The sequence below is a fragment of the Gorilla gorilla genome, chromosome 19 (assembly GCF_029281585.2).
Source record: "Gorilla gorilla gorilla isolate KB3781 chromosome 19, NHGRI_mGorGor1-v2.1_pri, whole genome shotgun sequence".
Classification (NCBI taxonomy): domain Eukaryota; kingdom Metazoa; phylum Chordata; class Mammalia; order Primates; family Hominidae; genus Gorilla; species Gorilla gorilla.
The window spans coordinates 89042139-89065244 of record NC_073243.2 but is presented as its reverse complement, the minus strand read 5'-3'; the positions used below and the strand labels follow the sequence as shown (position 1 = coordinate 89065244).

At 35.6% G+C, this 23106-nt stretch overlaps 1 protein-coding gene across 2 annotated transcripts in view; it reads right to left on the bottom strand.

Moving 5' to 3' along the window:
* The window catches only part of CDH12 (cadherin 12), a 1104089-nt gene extending 1082999 nt beyond the window's left edge, over positions 1–21090 (bottom strand). For both annotated transcript variants that reach the window (XM_055367890.2, XM_055367891.2), the window contains exon 1: positions 20792–21090. The gene's annotated coding sequence lies outside the window, so the exon portion shown is untranslated. The remainder of the gene's footprint in view (positions 1–20791) is intronic.
* Positions 21091–23106: the final 2016 nt, after the last annotated feature.

Here is a 23106-nt window from a genome sequence, read left to right as displayed (position 1 = left end):
ACTCAGCTATTCCACTTAATTAGTTTTGTGACCTTGACATCAAACTTTTTTGAGACTTGGCACCTTCATATACAGAATGGAAAATGTAGTGCTTGGAAGATTATTGGAGCATTAACTGTGATAATGTATGTTAAAGTACTTAGTATAGTACCTTACATAAGTAAACATTTTAAAACATTAGCCAATATTTCTGTAAATATTGGGAGGATGGGAGTAACGGTGTCACAAGTTTGTTCTGTCTCAGCAAAGTCTGAAGTTTAAGAAATTGGCCAGGGCTTTAGGTGCCCATTCAGGAATACTCTGAATATAAGCGCTTGTTAAAATTATTAGAGTGTTGATTTTGCTTAGAGAAAATGTATGGGGTGAGATACGCTGAGAGGTCTGGGAATTAGGTTTATTATCAAAGCGTCAATGAGAGACATCCCTGAAGTAAGCCAGAAAGAAATAGATATATAAGGATAAAGAACTATTTTAAAAGTTTAAATCTAATTATAACACAGATATTCTAAATACATTTTTCATATGGGAAGATTTTTAAAAAAATATTACTGCTTCTTTCCTTCACTCTGTAATTTATTTCAGTCTTTGACAAGTAGGTGGTTTTGTGGGAGACCAGGAACAATTGTTAGAAGGAGCAAACATTTCAATCACCAACAAATATCTTTGATACAAATATTATTTTTGCTCTGGCACATCAGAGGCCCAATAATGTCCTTACTAAATCAATGATAATTATCCTTTCACACCTGATGTGCATCTTCAGCGGCATTCGGGTGTTTTTATTTAAATTTTTAAAATGAGCATATTTTTAATCAGCAAAAATTTCATTTTCAAAATTCAAAATTTTCTCTTAAAATATATATTCCCCAGGCAAGTGCTCTACAGCCAGTGATGAATTAAAGTTTTGCATGCCTAATTTTTTTCCTTAGTTTAGATAACTGCTTTTCAAGGTTTCCCCAGGTAGATATCTAGTGGTTTGAAATGCATTTTAACTTTTGATAGAATCTGGACTTAATGCCACAGTAAACGGAATGTCAATAGAATCAATACAAAAAGATCTGGAATCTTTTCTATGTTCTGACAATGTCACAATGTGCTGTGCTGCTAGCTCACTGGCTGGAGAAGAGTACAAAGAAATTAAGGAGAAAACTGTATTGATCATAGTCTCTGCAGGCCAGAACACAGTGCTGGCCACATAGTTGAGATTCAGTGAAGATGCCTTACAGCCACCTGTTTTGTGAAATCACCAAGAAGGTTTAAAATGCAAACTATGCAGAATGTTGATGTGAAAGTCATATTACAATTAAAAAACACACATCTTTTCATTGCTAAATAATTGATACAAACATTGAGTACCTTACTGCTAATCGCATAGCAAAATATTTTCACTTAACTATCAAGAACTTGCAAAATTAGAGTTTGTACATATTTGGAATATGGTTATTTTAGAAAACACAGGAAAACTAGGTCATGGTCTCTTTTCTTTGTTTATTCAGTGTTTTTAATTATTTGAAAAGCTCTCTGTCGGAATATATTCTTTTCTTTTAGGAGCACATAATTGGCAAGTTTTTTTTATAATAATCATAATGTATAATATTGTAACGGTCATTTGATTAAATCAAGATGTATTACATTATACCAGAATTTCATCATCTCTCTTGGAAAATCTTTTTCATTGACCAAATAGCCAACATTATAGCACATGGTTATTTTCTAAATCAAGGAAAGCCACCAGGAGGAAATAAACTCCATTAAAAATAACCACTCTATATAAGACATGCAACAGTCCTCTTTAGCTTTGTTTTGAACCAAAGGACATGACCCTCCACTAACTCTGCCCTTGCCGTTTCCCCATGAGATAGACTAGACAGCATGACTATCAGATGTTTTAGCGAATAATCCTTGACCTTCAACAACTGAACACAAAGTGTTTTTGTTGTGTCTATTGCACTTTATAATTGCAAAATTCTTCATTCATTAGCTAAACCTCTTTTCCTCTGGAATAGGTGAGTGTTCAGCATCAGTACCACTTCTGCTGTGCCAGTTAGGAAAGTGAGAAACAGGGTCAAATGGCCTTTTTTCATGTCTTATATTTGACAGCCAGAATGCTGATTTTCAAAGAGCACAGTGGGAAAATAAAATAACTGACTAATTTATAATAATTATAGAGGAGACTGGAAAGAATGACAGGATATTTGCAGAGAGATTTAATGTACTTAATTAATTTGACCTCAACACCAACAGAAAGGTTTGCAAGTAGAGTTCTCCTAGGTGTGTAGTATTTAAGGATGTTAATTTTAATGAGCACATTTATTATAAAACGATGTTTTCTTTCACTGTGATTTTAAAACAGGTGTAGTTTAAAAGCTCTCTTTTTCAAACTTAATCCCTTTCAACACAAAGCAAAGAAAAAGTTATGGCTCTGAATAAATGAGGTTACACTTATTTTATGGAAATCACACACTAAGGAGATCAAGTGTCTTGGAAGCCAATTAATTTATTACTAATATTAAGGGGCATGTACTTAGAAATGTACTTACAACATCAATTATGTTTAACTATCTATCATAACAAATTTTACTGGCAAATGTATGGTATTCCAATGGATCATATTTTCTACACTATTTTTTACCAAGAATAAGCCATTTGACATATACTTCTGAAAAAGGAAAGAAAAGCAAAGGAAAGGAAATAAGGAAGAAAACAAGAGGGGATAAAAAGGAAAGAAGAGAAGGAGAGGTAGAAAAAAGAGTGAGGAAGGAGAGTAGAGAGGGAGATCAAAAGAGGGGGAGATAAATAAAAGTAAGCCACTATGGAATATAAGCTTAGCATTTTAGCAAATAAAAACGCATGAAATGTGCTCATAAAATAAAAAGCTGCCTAATCTTGTAATAAATTTGCATTTCTATTTAGCAAAATACTGCAATGAGAAAGATTTCGAAGATGTCTCCTGCAAGAATTTGTCAGCCTTTTGTTAAAACATACAACTCTTTTGGAATACTGGATATGAACCTATTTGTCATATCATGATTATTTTTATATTAATGTCTACACTCTGTTCACATATAACATTTCTGCTTTTTTACAATCTGCTTTGGCCTATTCTATCTTCTTGTTCTCGATTTGCAAAAATATTCTGGAAATGAAAAACGTCACATTATTGAAAGATTTGTAAAACATGGAAAACTAGGATATCCTAAAGGAAATATTGCAGATGGGAAGCAGCATTGTTATATTGCTATTTCAAATGTGTCCTCCATTACCATTTTCTTGGGCAGTTAATTATTTTTTGAACAGTCTTCCACTTTTAGGAGTAAAAAATAGAAGTAAATATTCATTTTTATTCTTTGAATGGGGGCTAGATCAAGGAGAATAATCTTACTAATAAGAAGATGAGTTTATTTAGTGATTATTCATTAGTCATGATTATCTCTCCGTGAATCTTAGAATTTTTCTATGGTATTATTTTACCAGTAAGCTATTTCTGACAAGGGAATTGTATTTTCACTCAGCATTAGAATCCTCCACTAACAAACGATTAATCTCACCTTCTTGTATTCTATATTTATTTATTTCTCACTGATCCAAAGTCAACTGTGAATCTGGGCAAATCTCCAGAAAGCTGTCCTCAATGTGATGGCTCATCAGTTCCAAAATCATCTCCTGTTTCCATACTTGGCATGGTCCTGGGAGGAGGACTGGACAATAAAGAGCCAGCAATTAACTTCTCCTTCAGGGAAGTGATTGTCCTACTGTGTCATTTTCACTTAGTAAACTAAGTTAGAGGCCAGCTAACTTCAATGATGTTGGAAACTGCAATCTTCCTTTGTTCCCAGAGAGAGAGCGGCTGAGCTATTGTTCAACTGTAGCAATGTCTGCATAGGAAGAGTATGGTATTAATTCTTTCCTTCACAACCAGTTACATGAAGGGTGATCTGTGGAATACAAAATTTCAAATAGTGCAAGAGGATTTGGACAAGGAATCAATGCCTACTCTAAAAAGAAATAATTATGTGACACTAGGCACAGAAAATCGTGGTGCTTTTTTTTCTTTTTTTTGAGACAGAGTCTCGCTCTGTTGTCCAGGCTGAAGTGCAGTGATGCGATCTCAGCTCACCACAACCTCTTCCTCCTGGGTTCAAGTGATACTCCTGCCTCAGCCTCCTGAGTAGCTGGGACTACAGTCATGCACCACCATTCTCGGCTAATTTTTTTTATTGTATTTTTTGTAGAGACAGGGTTTCACTATGTTAGCCAGGCTGGTCTCGAACTCCTGACCTCCTGATCCACCTACCTCGGCCTTCCAAAGTGCTGGGATTACAGGCGTGAGCCACCGCGCCCGGCCAGTCCTGATGCTTTTTAAGGGGCTTTTTATGTTTTAACCTTCAATCTTTCTACATAACATGGACAAAATTTTATTGAAATGCCTCTTTTCCACTGAGTGGAAGAAAGCCGTGTAAACTAACAATTGTGATGGGCTGTTTTGAATTCAGGTGTTTATTAAAAAAAAAATTAAACAAAGTTGTAAGTTTCCTGTTATAAAATTACTGCAATTCCATTACAGCAAATTCTGAAAACTAAGGGTAACCATGTAAATAAAGTGATCCCTACAATGAATACTGTAACTATTCCCACCATGTCTTTGGGAAATTCAAGGTTGTGACCAATCCAGAACTCCTGCTTTCATTCATTTTCCGAAATTTCTTATCTGAACTTCTTCATGCCAATGGAACTATCATTTAATGAGATATATGAATTGAAGCTAAAGAGGAATATCATATAAAGTCTTATGTAGACATGAACTTTGTTCTTTTCAATACTATACACATAATGCTTAGAACAGAGTGTGACAGTAAATATTGATTTAGTGACCTAATATATAAATGAAAGAAAGACACAAAAAATAATATAATCTTGGGACATCAAATTCACTATAAAATAATCCCAAATAGGCAGGTATGGTGGCTTATGCCTGTAATCCCAGCACTTTGGGAGGCTGAGGGAGGCGGATCCCTTGAGCTCAGGAGTTCGAGACCAGACTGGGCAACACAGTAGACCCTGTTTCTACGAACAAAAATTTTAAAAAAATTAGCTGGGTGTGGTCCTAGCTTCTCTGAAGGCTGAGGCAGGAGGATTGCTTGAGCCCAGCAGGTTGAGGCTACAGTGAGCCATGATCTTGTCAGTACACTTCAGCCTGGGCAACAGGGCAAGATGCTGTCTCAAAAATAAAAATTAAAATAAAATAAATAATCCTAAATACATAAAGAAAAAATCGTATAATTAAAAAAAATGTTATTAGGTCCTTCAGACTATTGCCGTATGTCAGATAAACAATTTGTATTACACAGAAACATATGTCAAAACACCAATAGGTTGTTGACATTTTAGTCATGTAAAAATATGTTATTATGAAGAGAGTAAAGGATCACATCATACCTTTCAATGTACATTCTGGATGAATTGAAGTGTTGAACATTTTATGACATGTTGCTTTATATTATGGCTTGAGTTATACTAGACCATGAAATTAAAACAGGCTGATTAAATATAATTAGATAATAAACATTAAATAGAATTTACATGGAAACTACACTTAGCTGTTGAGTCATAATATGATCATGGTAGATAGAAGCCTAATTTTGCTATTTCTTTGACATGGAAGTTAAACAGTTGAAAGAAGTGTGTTTGGAAGCCAGTGTGAAAAGGAATAGACCTACTGCTCTGTCCTATATATCAACTTGGTGAAACGGGTAGCATACTTCACAGATTCCTCTACCCGATGGTTGCTGATTGAGAATTGACCAGAAATGCAATTTCAGCACAATTTGAAGGCAGAAGTGAAAAAATAACCATTATTCTCCAAGGTCACTGTAGGGAGATATTTGATGGAAAGATCCAGAGGGGGACAAGTGGGCCCAGCTTGTCCTTGCTTTGCCATTTTCTTCATTCAGCTCTTAACCCTGATGATGGTCATGCTGACAAACAGCAGCCTTAAGCACTCATCTCTATTTCCTTGGCTGTAGACCCGTAGAAGTAGTTGTTCAAAGGGGGCAACAGCTTCTTGTAGACCTCTTCTGAGCACCCTATCATGGTCCCACCATCCCAGTGGCTGAATGTGCTTGGATTCCCAGATTTTCTTGCCAACTTTGACTGGTTCACCTGCACCCGTGCTTCAGGCAGCAAAGAGAGTGGCTTATTCTCTCTGATCCTCAGCCTCCACCTTCCAGACTCTCACTTCCTCAGCTTACGACTCATTTGTGTAAGTCATTCTAAAATTGAATCTCTTGTTCTCATAAAATTTAGAATGGGCTCTATTTCCGTGACTGTAGCATAACTAATAAAACTGATTCACTGGTTAATTTTATTAACATTGAAAGAACAATAGCAACACCTCCATTAAAGGCAGGCAAAGGGGGATTTACCTAAAGGTAATATACATTTCTTAAAATGGGTGTGTGAGAGTGTGTGTGTGTGTGTGTGTGTGTGTATCTTGAGATGAGGTCTCACTCTGTTGCCAGGTTGGAGTGCAGTGGCATGATCTTGGCTCACTACAACCTCTGCCTCCTGGGCTCAAGGGATCCTCTCTCCCACCTCAGCCTCCTGAGTATCTAGGACTATAGGCACATGCCACAATGCCAGGCTAATTTTTGTATTTTAATAGAGATGGGATTTCATCATGTTACCCAGGCTGGTCTTGAACTCTCGGCTCATGCAATCCACCCACCTCAGCCTCCCAAAGTGCTGGTATGATAGGCATGAACCACTGTGCCCAGCCTTAAAATGTATAGATTAGCCTTTTAGGCAAATTTGTCACTTAAGATAAAAGTTTTTGTTGTTGGTAGTGTCGGTGTTTTTGTTAACACGATTATGTCTACTCAATATATTTGAAAGTTTCTTTATTCTTTCTATTGCTTTCTTGATGTATCATAGATTTTTTTGTAGGACAAGAGTTAGAAAAAGTAAGGAGTTAAATATCATGCTACAACAAAAGGGGTTAAATATCATACAACAACAAAATAGATGAAAATATTTACAATTTATTTAAATGGATACAATTCTTATACTTCATAAACATCAGTTAAATGTTTCTTATCTCTGTGCATGTGTATGCATGTGTGTCCCTATGCTAGTTTACAATCAAAATTACTTGTCTTTTTTTTTTTTTTTTTTTTTGAGATGAAGTTTCGCTCTTGTTGCCCAGGCTGGCTGGAGTGCAATGGTGCTATCTCGGCTCACTGCAACCTCTGCCTCCTGGGTTCAAGCAATTCTGCCACAGCCTCCTGAGTAGCTGGGAATACAGGCACCCACCATCACGTCTGGCTAATTTTTTACATTTTTAGTAGAGACAGGGTCTCACCATGTTGGCCAGGCTGGTCTTGAACTCCTGACACATGTGTTCCTCCTGCCTTGGCCTCCCAAAGTGCTGGGATTGCAGGCGTCAGCCACCATGCCCAGCCAACACTTGAAATTACTTATACCCGTCACAGTTTATAAACTCTAATTTGCTTTAAGTCAACTTAACTACAAACCCAGAAACACATAAGTAGACACATGTTTGTACACGTGCTTGTATAAATGCACAACCACAATTTCATTGTAGTTTGTAAATGGCTGAACATTTAAAAGCATAAAGGGTAAAGTAGCTAAATATTCGATGCAAAAAGAATGGTAGGCAGAGGTAATTTTACCTCTAATTTATCCTCTACCACCATTGAGGAGTCTTTATAAACAATAAGTTAAAACTCTGATTTTAATTTGTCAAGTGCGATTGAAATCACAAAATTACAGTCACACACAAACCAGAACAAACTAAGTACTGCAGATGCTGCAGATGTTTCATTTTGCAGTTTTAAAATTCAACCATATTTTTCTTGTTATAAACAAATATATAAGATGACTTTTTAAAATCGTTTTCGTTTGTTTGTTTGAGAGACAGTCTCGCTTTATCACCCAGGCTGGAGTGCGGTTGCATGATCTTGGCGCACTGCAACCTCTGCCTCCCGGGTTCAAGTGATTCTCCTGCCTCAGCCTCTGGAATAGCTGGGACTACAGGTGCGAGCCACCATACCTGGCTAATTTTTAAAATATTTTTAGTAGAGACGGGGTTTCACTGTGTTGGCCAGGATGGTCTCGATCTCCTGACCTTGTAATCCAGCTGCCTTGGACTCCCAAAGTGCTGGGATTACAGGCATGAAACGAATGCATGCATACTCATGCTAATAAATGCTTGGGTATGCTTATATCACACTAAAATCACATAAATAACTCTGGCATGATACAGTGATTTATATATATTATATATTTATATAAATGCTATATATAATATGCTATGTTATTATATATTATACATAGTATAATCTGTTTACAGATATATAGCAAACACTATATGTTAGTCTGTTAGACAATGTTCTCATCTCTTGAAATATATGAGCACACAAGACAAAGATCTCTGTTCTCCAAGTGTTTACATTCCAGAAAGGAGAGGTGGAAGTAAATAATAAATGTAATATAAGAAAATAAAAACGTAGACCAGGATAAGGAAATTGTATTATACAGTTTTATACAATTTGCATATTAAATAGAGAGGATAGCCCTCATAGAGAAGGGGGATTCAAACAGAGGCTTGAAGGTAACTAGCCAAGTAGGTGGCTGGTAATCAGTATCCCAGTCAGAGGGAACAGCTAGCAAAGGTGGGAGTAAACCTCCTAAATTCCAGGAAAAGCAAGAAGAGTTGGACAGAGCTGCAGAAGAACAAGGGGAAGGATGCGGGGAAAACGGATCAGAAATAAAATGAGGCGGCACAGACTACACAGACCCTTGGTACTTCCTCTAAGGTAAGTTGGGAACTACCAGTTGATTTTTACCAGACAGGTGACATGATCTGCCATATTTTAAAAGGATAGCATTTTCTCTTGAGGCTAATCTTTGGAGAACTAGAAGCAGTAATTTGGATAAGCAATTACTACTACGGGAGTCATGGTGACAAGAGAGCAACAGATGAAAATTGGTAGGATCCTACACATACTGTGGATGTAGAGACAACAGGATCTGCTGGCAAATTAGATATGCAATGTGAGTGAAATAGAGGACATAAAAGGGCTTGATTGAGAGACTTCACCTTGAGTAATTGGAAGGATGGAGTTGATGTTGACCGACATCGTGAAATCTGAGCATAGAATATGTTTGTGAGTGAAGACCTATAATTCATTTTGGACATGTGAATTTGGAATGTCTATTAGATATCCAAGTAGATATGCCAAAAAAGCAGTTGAGTATAGGAGATTAGATTTTGGGAGAGCTGAGCTGGGAAATATATATTTGGGAGTTTTCAGCATATGGTGTTTAAAACTATGAAGTTGGATGAGATCACTAAGGGTGTGGGTGTAGATAGACAGGAGAAAACTAATGCTGCTCCAACACTGAGGGGAGAACAGAAGAAACTAGCAACTGGAACTGAGAAGGAATAGCTAGTGAGGCAAAAGGTAAAACCAGTCATGTGGACATCTGAAAATCCAACTTTAAAAACTGTGTTGAGGAGGAGGAAGAATTAACTGAGTCAAATAAACATTATGTAAATTGTATACAAAGAGTAGTCTATGCTTATGCATTTTTGAGTTGGCAGGAAATTTTTGGAAGAATACTTAGGAAGCTGCTGGTTTGAGCAACTGTCTCTTGGAAGCGAGATGGCAGGTGAAAAGAAAGGGAGATGAAGTGTTCAACACATTCAGCTATAACCACATGGTTCCGCATGCATCCCATGCATAATAAAATATGAAAATATACTTAAAATAACAATAATCATGTAGGTGGCAAAAAATACTTGAGATGACAACAGAACAGGTGAAAACCTCAAACAGGTTATATCTGAAAACTTTTTAAAAATGAAAACCAATCCTCATAATAGCATCCATGGAACTAGTACTGCCATGGAACCGCAAATCAAATTCTGTTAGTCATGACTGGGACTAAACTTTACTTCCACATGACTTCTTTTAAAATGCAAACATGTTACCTGAAATGTATAATGTTAAATATGCAATCTAAAAAGTATTTTAAACGGAAGATGGCTAAAATTATATGTGCATAGACAGCTAAGAAAAAACTGTATGCAACATAAGGAAAAAATCAAAGTTCTTAGACCCTGTAAACATGAATGACAGTAGGTTGTAGAGTCTGAGAGGAGGGATTTACAATCCAATACATGGCTGCCCATGAAAGACATGGCCCATTAGAGTGTTGTGCAAGAGAGTTTTTTGCAAGAGAGTTACAGAGACAAAAAAATAGTCAAGGACCAGAGCTTAATAGAGTAAATGATGTGGAATGGGGTAATAACCAAAGATTTATTGGTGTTGTAGGCCAAGAGTACAAGGTTAGTCAGGATAAAGGCAAGGTATCATTAATGTGGTAAGTTACAAGTTATGTGTTCACTCTAGAACGAAAGATGAAATCCCATAGTAAAATTTAAAATGTTAAACTACTTGGATTTTTCAATATGAGATCAGTTAATAATGAAAGTATTTCCAGAAACAAAGAAAGGTTGGGAAATACAGACTATGAGAGGTTTTAATATTTTTGCAATTAGTCATCAAAAAACAATCAAACTTAATTCTATCATGGTAATACTCCCTAATGCAGTTTTCTAAATCTATCTTAAACAACAAGCAATAAGCCAAAGGAAAAGTAAGATAATGCCTTTATACATATTGTAACTGTGTTTACTTTTTTCAGTTTCTACCAGAGAAAAGGCAGGTGAATTTTTTTGGTTTGTTTTTGTAAAGTGAATTTGGCTTTACTTTTTCAAATTGAAATTATCTTATTTTCATAGAGCTTGAAACTTTTCTTGGCATTAAAGAATAGAAGAGTAAATGCATTTACAAAAATTTGTTAAATAACCGTTAATGAATATATCTTGGTGCTGTGTTAAAGTTATTAATCATAGCTTTGTGACTGGGAAGCAAAATATAGTAATTTTTCAGGGTAGCTCTCTGTGAATCCACAATACTGGGGAAGTCTTCCCCAATTCTATCTGTGAAAACACTCATAACTTACCAGTTATCCGTGGTGACATGAACTAATGGACCATCTTTAAATAAATTCACTAACAGTTCCAGAATACGGCACAATGTTCTTTTTCTCTGTAGTACTGTGAAATTAGCATCAAACACAGAAGAATTCACTATTCTTTACCTCCCCCATGGTTGTCATCTCTACACTGTAAATCATAGAGCCAGAAAAAATGAAGTTGTTTTCCTCCTGTCATTCATATTTCATAGCTTCCTGTACTGTGTGAAAGTATTTCATTTTTAGGAAGGATCAATGCCAAAAGAGTTTATTACCTTCTATCAGAAACATTTAGCTAGCTTTAGAAATCTCACTGAAGAAGTTGTTCTTAACATTTGTGGTGTGTGTGTGTGTGTGTGTGTGTGTGTGTGTATGCATACACATGGGTAATAAACATGAAATGTGAAGGCACTGCAAAAATGTTTTGAAAGATATTTAAAATATATTTCCAGTGCATTTTCTTTATTTTCATGACTGCTTACCACAGACACATGCTTCTAGAGAGACTACAGAATTAAAAAGAAAACAGACATCTAAGAAAGCAATTATCATGTTGGCACTGTAAAGCAGGATTTTGGCTGTTTGATAAGGCATTTATAAGAAATATGACTTTTTAAAAAGTTAATGAGCACATTCAATGTCCACCAGCCTTGTCTCACTGTGTAGGGCTGTGTCTTTGTGCATGTTTTTGTATTAATGCATGAGGAAACAGGGGTAACTGAGAAATGGGAGTATAATTGTAAGGATGCTTATTTGTATACAACCTGCCCATGGTTTTTCCATCCTTCATCAAGATAAAAAAGAGAAAATGCCTGTCATTCTGTTCCGGAAGACGTCCAGATGAACTGTGAATAAGCAGCTGTTATTCTCACAAGAAAATTGACTGAAATTTCATACTCGGTAAAAAATAATTTATCTGCAGTCATCATACACAAAGCTTCATGGAGTTACACGTTAAGGTTTCCTATAATAACTTGGAAATCTACAGGAACAAGGGCAGGGCTTTGACTCATTATTTGGATGTGAATGCATGACCCACATTAATGTTAGAGATAATGGGCAACTTAGTACACTCCAAATCAAACAGCTTCATGATCCATCATTAACCTAAGTGAGCCTTCACTTTACTGAAGCAGCCCTCTAAATGAATAGGTCATTACCTGCTTAAAAACTCAAAGATCTGTTAATATTCCAAGGACTTAGAGTCTATTAGATCAGACAATCTGAGCTTGTACAAAATTGTAGGCACACTGGATAGCTAACATCCTTTGGTGTATATATAAATATTTTAAAGAATATTCTTTGATACTTGATTTAAACAGGGAACACTGCATTTGTGACATTATTCTGCATAAATGTGCATATGTGTCAAGTTCAAAGAAAAAGAAAAGACTCTGTAGAGAGATACTCCACAAGAGGAAATAAGTTTCCACTCTAAGCTGACTTTCATAATGCAATTAAATCCATTAGAGAGAATGGAATTTCAAATACTGTTCAAATTAAGGCAGTGCAGTTAGAAGCAGCAGCAATTCAGGAAGAATTAGCAATGCCCTTCTGAAGAGAGCTACTGAATTAAACCTCGGAGGGCTTTAAGATTAAGTCATTTAATTGCTACTTTAGGAGCTCCAGACAGTGCATAGAGTTGAGTCCAGGTGTTAATACTGATTCTTCTCTGTTCTCTTCAGATAACAAAACTGAATCTTAGAGCCAATTAAGGCAAACTTGAAAGGCCTTCTTCCCCCTTTTCAGTATGCTCCGGGTGTTTTATTTTAATTGTAGACAACACGGGAAATTGAGCACATTATACATAGTGAGATATTATTAAATCTTGAGTTGAAAAGATAACCAATATTCATCCACATTATTTTGCCTTAAGTTGCAAAATCTTGTTTTTTGTAGAATGACACTCACATTGTGTTTATTTTATTCCCCTAATCATTTTAACAGGAGAACACAGTTTCTGTACCAAATCCTAACACTAATAACATCACCAGCTAACGATTAGTACATTTATAGGCCAAGGTAAATGCATGAATAAATTACAATAGAAAGTCCTATAATTCACGAGTATGTCTCACACCCCTCCCTCAAGATATCTACTTTTAACATATTATGATGTAAATTGCTCAAACTCCTTTAATAGGCATACGTTTGGGTGAATTTATGCACTCTTATCCATTCCTTCATTTATTCATTCACCAAACAAAACGGATTGAGGGCTGCTATGTGCCCTCTATGTGCCACTATTATAGGGCTTTCCTCATGGGGCTTGCATCATCATATGATATGAAATAGGTCCTATTTTATAAAATGAAGTTGGATAAGGGTAGAGATGATTCTTCTGCAGAAGAAAGTGCTACTTTCAGACAATTGTTAGAGAACATCACTCTGATGTAATGACAATAAAACGAAGATTTACATGAAACAAAGGGGGATGCTGGGTGAGTGCCAAGGCCTTGTGGCAGTGTTGAACTTGACGTAATGAGAAAGGAAATGGAGGGGCTTGACAAGATATTGGTTTTAAGCCATGGGAAGTACTTTGATACTATATCGGAGAGTGTACATCTGCTACTGTGTAATGAGTTGGGGTCAGGGAGAAGGGAGAGTATAAAAGTAGAAGCAGAAATATCTGTTTAGAGACTAGTGTACAGTCTCGATGTGAGACAATAGTGTCTGGAGCGAAGGTGACTGTGGTATAGGAAGTGAGGTTACTGGATTGAAGTTACTGGGTTTTTGAAGTTACTGGGTTGAAGACATATTTAGAGAAGGAAGTCAGGAAGCAGTAGAATTGATATTGTACCACATGTGGGTGGAATGGAGAGGAGCAAAGTCTCAGAAGTGACCCTTAGGTCTTAAGAAATTGGAAGGATAATTATGTTATTTACTGAGATAAAGAAGATTAGGAAAATGGGTATATTTAGGGTGCGGTAAAGAGGGGCAGAAATGAAAAGACTGGTTTTGAACAAGTTGAGTTTCAAGTGACTGTTAGATTCCTAGATAGAAATATTGAGCAGGCATTCTGAATTGAAGTCAGCAGAGGGATTAGAAGTAAAGGCATAGATTTGGAAAAAGCATCCAGATGGCATTTAAACCCATGCTACTGGATGCAATTACCCCTTCAGTGATTCTCTAGATAGAGAGATGAGTGGGCCTATGATGGTATCCTGGGATGCTCTGATAGATGTATTTACAGGTCAAAAGACACAGAGAACTCAGAAAAAGAGAATAAGAAGAAGCACTCAGTGATGAAAGAATAAAACCAGAAACTAATAAAGAAAAAGCACATGAAAGATTTAATGTGAAAAAAATCATCTAAACATTAGAATTGCTGGATTTTGAATTTTGATGGATACTGTCAAATTTACTTCCCAAAGATTCCACATTTTACAATCCAGCCAAAACTCTACGAGACAAGTCTGTGCTTTTGTGATGTTTTTTGTGTTTTAAATAAGCATGACCTTCACTTTTGTTTTTAAAAAGTAACACCTGCTTGACAATATCCCTATCTGGAGGTGTGTGTAAACCTCTGGGCCAGGGCAGATCACATGCCATATATTTTCATTTATACCTCTTTCCCTCATCACTGGTGTTATATAATTGTGGCATATAAAAATTGTCAGCCAGCAAAATGTAAAATGTTGAGATTTGAGTATATGAAAGACAATTTTTTTAATACCGTTGTTAAAATTTTTATTGTTAATGTTTAATATAAATAGGAATTTGCCCTATGTGTTAGGTTATTGACACGACTACAATTCATTCCAATTCCATTCTCAACAACAGTTCTTATATTGGGATTCCTTCTTGTAGGATCTTATATTGGTGACCTTCTTCTAGTAGGTGTTAAAGCACAAATCCTGGATAGTTATTAATATAACTAGATTTCTCACTATAAGACACTCTTTTACTTGAGAAATTTATTTGAGGTTTTCTATTCTTACCTAAGTAAACATATAACTTAAAGCCTTGCCAAGAGCTTGTTTTGCACTTTTCAGTCACTATCATTTCCTAGTAATTAGGAAAGAGTAGAGTTTCAGTAAAATCTTGCTTTAAAACCTGCCTGCAATCACATCCCTTAAAATAATGGCAACCCTTCATGGAAATATTGACTCAGAAAGTTGCAGGAAGACACTTCATTTGGGTATATTGTTATCTGCTGTTACTTCAATCATTCCTACATTCTTTACTCAGAAATCGTCTTAAATACATCATTTCATTTAGTGCTGATGATAGCACCCCAAAATATATTTTCACTGTAGAATGGAAACTATTAATGTTAATTTCCTCTAGTTTTCAACATTTACTGAGCATCTGAAGCTCTTTCCATTACATTTAAAAGTATTATTTTTGATCGTTTAATTAGCATCACGTTTTGGTTATTTCCTAATAATCCTTTTTTGAATAAACATTGAAGTGCCAGATAAAATTATATGATTTTTAAAAAAATAGTTTATCACTGGCATTATTAAAATTAATGACATTTTCTAATTGTATCCCTCATCTATCCTCCAGATATTATAAACTTTCATGTTCACTAAAACTTTAATCCATCATTTAATTCCCTTTTACTGTATGATCAGCCTCTTTCTTTTATTCTTTTTTTTTTTTTTTTTTTTTTTTGAGACCGAGTCTCACTCTGTCACCCAGGCTGAAGTGCAATGGTGTGATCTCGGCTCACTGCAACCTCCGCCTCCTGGGTTCAAGTGATTCTCCTGCCTCAGCCTCCTGAGTAGCTGGGATGAAAGGTGTGCACCACCATGCCTGGTGATCAGTCTCTTTTTAATGTTTTCTATTTTATCTATTCATGTGTTCAAGTCTCTATAAAACAAAATACTACAAATTTCCCTTCATTATGTACTAACTCTCTGGTTACCTCCTGTTGTCTCTATTTGACATGTTAACCTTTTGAAATATGATGGCAAAATTTTCATCACAATGTAAACTTACTAATTTTTCAAATTCCAGGAATATCCATGTCTGTCCATTGAAAGCATTCTTTTTTTTACCTTCAAGTGATTGTTTTATCTACTTAATCAATCAATTACTGATACTATTGCTGCTTTTTAGTGATTACTCTACATTTTAACTTACCTAATGTGGTGCCAGATTAATAGCCTATTCTTTCTTTCAAACAGTGTAACCATCTTGCAAGACTTTATCCCCCAATTTTGTTATTCTTGTCCAGTATTTTAGTTCAATTATGTAACTCCATAAATTTGTAATATTATTGTTCGTACACGATCAAAGTTTGTTACCCACACCCCCATGGTCTCCATTTTCTTTGCTTCCCAGTCCTTCTTGGATCTCAGATCTTCTGTCTGGGATCATTTTCCTTCTTGAAGCACATTGGTTAGTTAGTTTATCAGGGAGGGATGCTGGTGATTTTGTTTGTTTGAAAATGTCTCTACTTTTCAAAGAGAATTTCTTCAGTGTGTAACTCTAGCTTGGCAATTATTTTATTTGAGTTATAATGGAATTATAGGTACACATTTCTTGGCTCTCCTTGCTGTCACTGAGAATACTGATTCAGTCTAATTGTTATATTTTGTAGATAATCTGTCTTTCTTCTCCATTTTGGAAATCTTTATTTTCCGTATTGTACTTTTTTTACGCTGTACGTAAGTGTGGATTTTTTTTTCTCATCATATCATATAAAGTTTAGGATATATTGTGCTTCTTCAGAGTGAGGACTCACATTTCATCAAAAAATGTTTTTTTTTTAGACAAGTCACTTGAGAACCCCTTTTACCCCAACTTGACAAAATTCAACACATAACAAACCCTGGACATTACATATTTTCTTCCAACCCCATGTGCCAGCTCTGGCTGTAGTTATCCTCTACAAATCTAGCTTAGAGATGAGGAAGGTTAAAAGGAGAAAGACCTGACCATGATGAGTGTTATCTGTGGGGTAATTCAAATTAAATTAACAGAATAACTCAAAGTTCAAAAAGTTAAATAACTTTTCCCAAATTGCTCATGTAATAATCCTCAAACTATGGTTTCAAACAATTGTCTGACTCAAGGTTTGAACTTTCCACATCATCATGTAGACAGTGCATCAGGACTCTCATCTTTGTACACGGGGGAATTTTCTTGTATGTTATAATAATTTTCCAGGAAATTGGAATTATAGAACCTATTGATTTTATGCTGCACTAAAGGTATATTCAACCTTACCTGTATTTAGCATCGTGCTTTGCCGGTAAGTCTAAATACACTACCTATGTCCTAATGTTTGACTATGTATTTGGACTTGGAACCAAGCATGCATCATTCAGCCATTTGAACGCGTAGTAAAAACTTAATACATTTGAAGAGGCAAGAGTAACATACATCCATTTGAACACATAGATTTAAGGAATAATATGTAAGTCCTGTATTTCCCTAATGGGTATCGGCGTACAGATTGGAGTCTCATTGTTTCTCACTAGAATCTTCACAGATATATGCATGAGATGTATATATTTTAAGAAGAATTTTACATTGTTCAAGAAACACATATCTTACATTCAAGGTAATATAAATCCATCTGTAGAGCAATGGATTAAATATTCACGGAGCAAGGGTTATGAAAGAAAACCACTGTAAAAAAATACCTGAAGCATAATGAAGATTTAATTTATCCCTTAACACCATCAGCTATAACATGATAGACACAAATCTGAATACAGCTAAATTTATAAGACTGGTAAACATATGCCTTGTTTTCAATAATTTAACAGGTGCTTACTAAATGAAGTGATAATTAATAATTGAGTAATTGAATAATTGAATTCTTAAAGCATTTATCTATAATCTCACAAAAGGTAGAATAACATTACGTAGAGTTCATCTGTAATTTTAGAACAGTCATAACTCTCACTTAATATGTTGTAAAAAAGTTATTTACTCCATTTTATTAATCATCTTATGATGAGATGCTTGAAAACAACTTTGAGTAACTACTATTGATATTCAATACAGGCAGCATAGTACACATTCACACACACACATATTTTGCTTTTAAAGTTTGGTTAAATGCTTTTAAAAGCTCTGAGTTTAAATTGTTCAGTTATTAAGTATCAGCAAAATAAAGAGCTCCCAGTAAAAATAATACATTTTCATTTATTTAACAATTAAATTTATTTTTGGGTACTATTTAAGCCTATTCATAAAAATAAAATGCAATATTTGTTAAACAGGAAGGATAAATATTTTCCACCTATAATTTAACATAAATAGGAATATCAATTGGTACTAGATTATAAGCAAAATGTTCTCTATTGATGTTGTAATGATCACATGATAATTTCTGACATAATTACTTTTAAAACAGCAATAATTTGCTAGAAGATGAACAGGATAATATCTTACTTTAAATGAGACATCTGTAATCACTCTTTCCCTTTGGAAGTAGGAAGAAATTTACAACAGAGTCTGCTAGTAGGTCATTTTATTACCCAAGCCCTTAGATTTTATATTTTTACATGAAAACATGGCTCACTTTTAAAGAGAGCCATCACTCTATGAATCCTCCTATCATGGCAAGACTGATTTGATGTTCATCACAATGCATTTTAAGAGGCAAGAGTGACATATATCCTTATTAATCTCATAATGATAAAGGATTGATTTCAACCTATATATCCCAGACTGTTACATGAAATGGGCTCTGCCAAAATATCAGGTTCAAAAGATGCTCAGTTTAAGGAGATCAGTTTTATGCTCCGTCCTCAAAGGATAGAGTTATGAGGTGTAAGTATGTCATGTGAGGCATTAAGAGAAATTTTCTTCCCCATAAACTAAACACTGTTTGTGCTGTAGTAAGAACTTAATACATATCATTCCGTGTGTGGAAGAAATGACTCACACTCCCTCCCCCTCCCCCCTGACAATAATGCAGCTTTCTCTTTTTTGTAAGAATTATCTAAAATGATCACATCACTAAGCAGATCAGTGAGAGGAGTGAGTTTGAGTAGAAAATAAAAAAGCATTCGTGGCTTAAAAACTTCCCCACTGCTTGGAAATGGCACACCACAGTAGAAGTTAAGAACACAGCAAGCAGAGATTAACTGAACAACACAGAAAATCAAAAACATTTTTTTAAATGGGGAAGGGGATTAACAATGCCAGGGTTAATCTTGGAAATTGGTCTCTGAAATAAGAGTTATTAAGAGAAAAATATGTTATGTTCTAGAATTCGATTTTCAAGTTAATTGGAAACCTCTTTTTACTTCAGTAGTTTTCATAGAAGGTGGAGAGACAGTTTCTAAATATTGTTGCTGAATAACTCGATGTATCAGTTAAATTAGTTAAAGGGAAGCCCCTGTTTTGCATGTGGCTATCCACTCAACCACTCCAAAACAATTCGTCAATCACCTGTTCATCGTTTGGGCAAAGTAACCATCTGCCTTTCAATTCTGAAGAGACATTCTGCTAGAATCATGGAAATATTTATAATAAAAACTTACTCGGTTGAATTCTCCTCTAGACATAATAATAAAAATATATAAGATGATATTTTAAATTGTCTAGGATAATTTAATGATGACGTGCTGCCACTGAATGATGAGGTTCAGTATTTCTTGACAGCTGTGTGTCTGGATATTATTTTATAACCTTACAACTGCTCAGGTATACAGTGAAGATCAAGCAAACTAATACCTGCTTGGCATGGTTGCATTTTTCCTGTTTTGGTCATGCATAGTGTAATTTAAAACTGTAAACACATTTTCAGAATCTACTCTATTTGAATTTTTTCCCCCTCAGTATGTAAGGTAATTTTCTAGCTGAGCAGTTTGTGAATGAGCTTCAAAATACTCGATGAGAAATTGAGAATCATGAAATGGTCGCAGAATCAGCGAAAAGTATGTCAGTTCCTCTCCAGAGAGTACAGAGAAATGTGTATAAGAGATATCAGGTACTCTGAAGTACAGAGGTTCTAAATACACTGTGGTCCCGATGTAGCAAAAAACAAATAATGATGTTAAAAACATAAGAAAATACTTATAAAATGCTGAAGGTCTTTTTTGAAAAATGATTTGCCATTATGTCCTATACCACACATATTTCCTCCTTGTTAAATGTATCACCAAATGATCAATAACCTTAAAATAATTTGGAAATGCCTATTATATAACCCACAGCAGATCTGGTAATCTATCTCTTTCATTTGTCCCAGATTAGTTTTGTGGTAGGAAACTCAAATGGCTGTACCATGAGAGGCAGGCCGTTAAAACATTTAAATGGTTTTACAGTGGTATTTTTTAAATGAAGAATGAAGTTCATAAATTTCAGCGTCAGTGGAGAAATGAGTGAGGGGGGTCGGCATCTCTGGAAGCTCTTTGAAAATAAAGCATTCATTATTTTGTTGTAAAAATCAGATATCTATAAAGCCATTTATAAAATAACAAAAAAATAACTAGTTGGACATCTAGCGCACCTACTTATTTTCATTTGAAAATTTAGCCATGCTAAGACGCATTTGCGGTTAAAACATTTCTTTCCTTCCTCTTTTCACGTAACCTCTCACGGTCTGAGGACCAGAGACTTGTTTAGAACTTACCGAAGTTTCCCAAAGCAAAACCACGCACAAGCTCCTAATTCAGCTGCCAGATCTGTGTGCAGCTTCGTTCAGCTTCTCACTACGCTAGGCATCACTTTATTAATCATGTATGAATTTCTGTGCATGCACCCTGAAGCGATCACACACACGCGGTGCAATCCCAATAAAAAACGGAAGCCTTACCTGATGGCAGAAGAGGCAGCTGCAGGAGCAGCAGCACCGACGGCCGCAGCAGGGTGCCAACAGCTCAGCCTTACGCGGAAGGTGAGACCCTTCTCTTCTGTTTCCCCTTTCCAAATCACTGTGCCAACACACTGCTTTGCATTTTGTCCGTTTTCATTCAAAGAAGGTTCTCCAGGCCGGGCAGCCAGTAGACGCCACTTTCTTCCTGGAAGAGGCTGCCTCTCTTCTCAGAAAAGCCTGGACCCCTCTCTGTGGCTCCCTCCACATTTACCCTTCAGATCAATAATGCTCTCGGAGCGGCTGGAGCTCAACTGCAGCGGCGAGCGGCGAGCCAATGGGGGCCCAGGATTCCCTCCTGTCATCTCCCCGCCCTCAAAACAAAACACAGCGTGCCTTTGACACATCATTGAGTTGTGAAAAGTAATTGAATCCTATATTTGAAATGTATTTTGTTTGTTCTTTTTCCCCCCTAGCGTTCATTGTAGAATGCTTTGAATGAATCCGAGGACTCCTTAGCTCTCAGAAGACTCATTAAACGAGCCTAGCAGCGGGTGAAGATTAGGCGCTGAGAAAGTGATAGCACCTGGGTTAGCACCGGAAGCTTTGCTTTTCAAATGCTAGAGATCTATTGCATATCAGAGAACTGTCACCTGGGAGGAAAAAATCTTGGATTCTATTAGTCTTTCCTCCACTAAGTCGCTTAAGTCTTTTTTGTGAATCAAGACAATTAATTACGTTTACCTGGAAGCTGTCTCATTGTTTAATTGTCTAAACGAGAATCAGATGCTTATTGGTGACAATAACCATGCTCAAGCAATTTCTCCTAATTCACTTACTTGTTTCTAGGCTGATTTGACTTGGTTCAGAGTCTATGAAGAACTCAAGATTGCTAAGACTATATACATTAGTCTGGTCTGTTTTAATTTTGTCATGTTTAAATATTGTAAGATTTTAAAAATTAGTGTTAATGTCACTTTATGAGAGAATTTATTAATAATTACCTAAAACTTTATAGAATATTATAATGGCAATAAAATATTACAATGAAAAGTGTTATTGTTGAAAACCTATTCCTCCAAAAGCCACAAAACAACTTTGCATTCTTTAACCATGATTATCTTTCTTTGTGTTTCACTATTAAAGTGCTAACTATTGAATAAACATTTGCTTAAATATATTCACCAAGAATCGTGTATTTTCTAAGAATCTAAGTCATTTTATTATTCAGACATCAAGAATGCCACAATATTTCAGATAATCATTTAATTTTGTTCTATAAAAAATCTCAAGAGTACAGAGTCTCAATACAGTTTTAAAAATATGTCTACCTACAGGAGGATTGTACACAAATAACAATGTCTTTTCAATGCTAGTGTTGAAAAAGAATAAAATTATTGTGACTGTCTGAAATCTTTTTGTTTCACTGAATACAAATGTGTTGATGTAGGTGGTGTAGCCAAGCTTTGTGTATCGTGACAAATTGCAAAGGCTTGGGGAGACTTTACAAACAAAACAATTTCGTGACCTGCCTATCACGTGAAGGGAGGCACAGAAAAATGTAATATTTACACACTGTATGCTGTATCACTATAACAAGGTGAATGCTAACTTTATTGTAAGTCATTTATGTAGCCAGTAAAAATTTCATTCAGGGCAGTCTGTGGCTAAGTTTGGTCACTTGGATTTTGTGAAGAAAAGAATATGCTGATGAAAAAATGAATCATAAACATTGCTTTTCCCTCAATTGTATAGTATATTTTTCATTTATTTAAATTCCTTTTTCGATCACAAATAACAGGTCATTGACTACAGAACATTGTACTACAGGTCGAGAGTTCTCAATGTGTGGTCCCCAGACCAGTAGCAAAAACATCACCTGGAACTTGTTGAAAAGACAAGTTCTCAAGCCCTTCCCCAGCCTATCAAATCAGAAACTTTAAGAGAATGGGACACCGCAATCTATGTTTTAATATCCCTCCAGATGCTTCCAATGCACATTCAGGTTGGACAGTCATTGCTCTAGCTAAGGGGTCTACAAATTACAACAGAAGACCAGCCACCTGCTTTTGTAAGTAAAGACTTATTGAAACCCAGTGGTGCCGATTTCTTTATGTATTGTCCATGACCGCTTTTGCATTACAATGGCAGAGTCAAGTAGTAGCCACAGAGACTTACAATATGAATCCTAAAATGTTTACTATCTGTCATTTAAAAAATAAATGTTTTGACCCCTCCTAGCGCATTGTAAGAAGTGCAATATTATTAGTACAAATGGCAAAAGTTGAAGAAAAAAGAGCATCTGAAGGTGGAGTGGA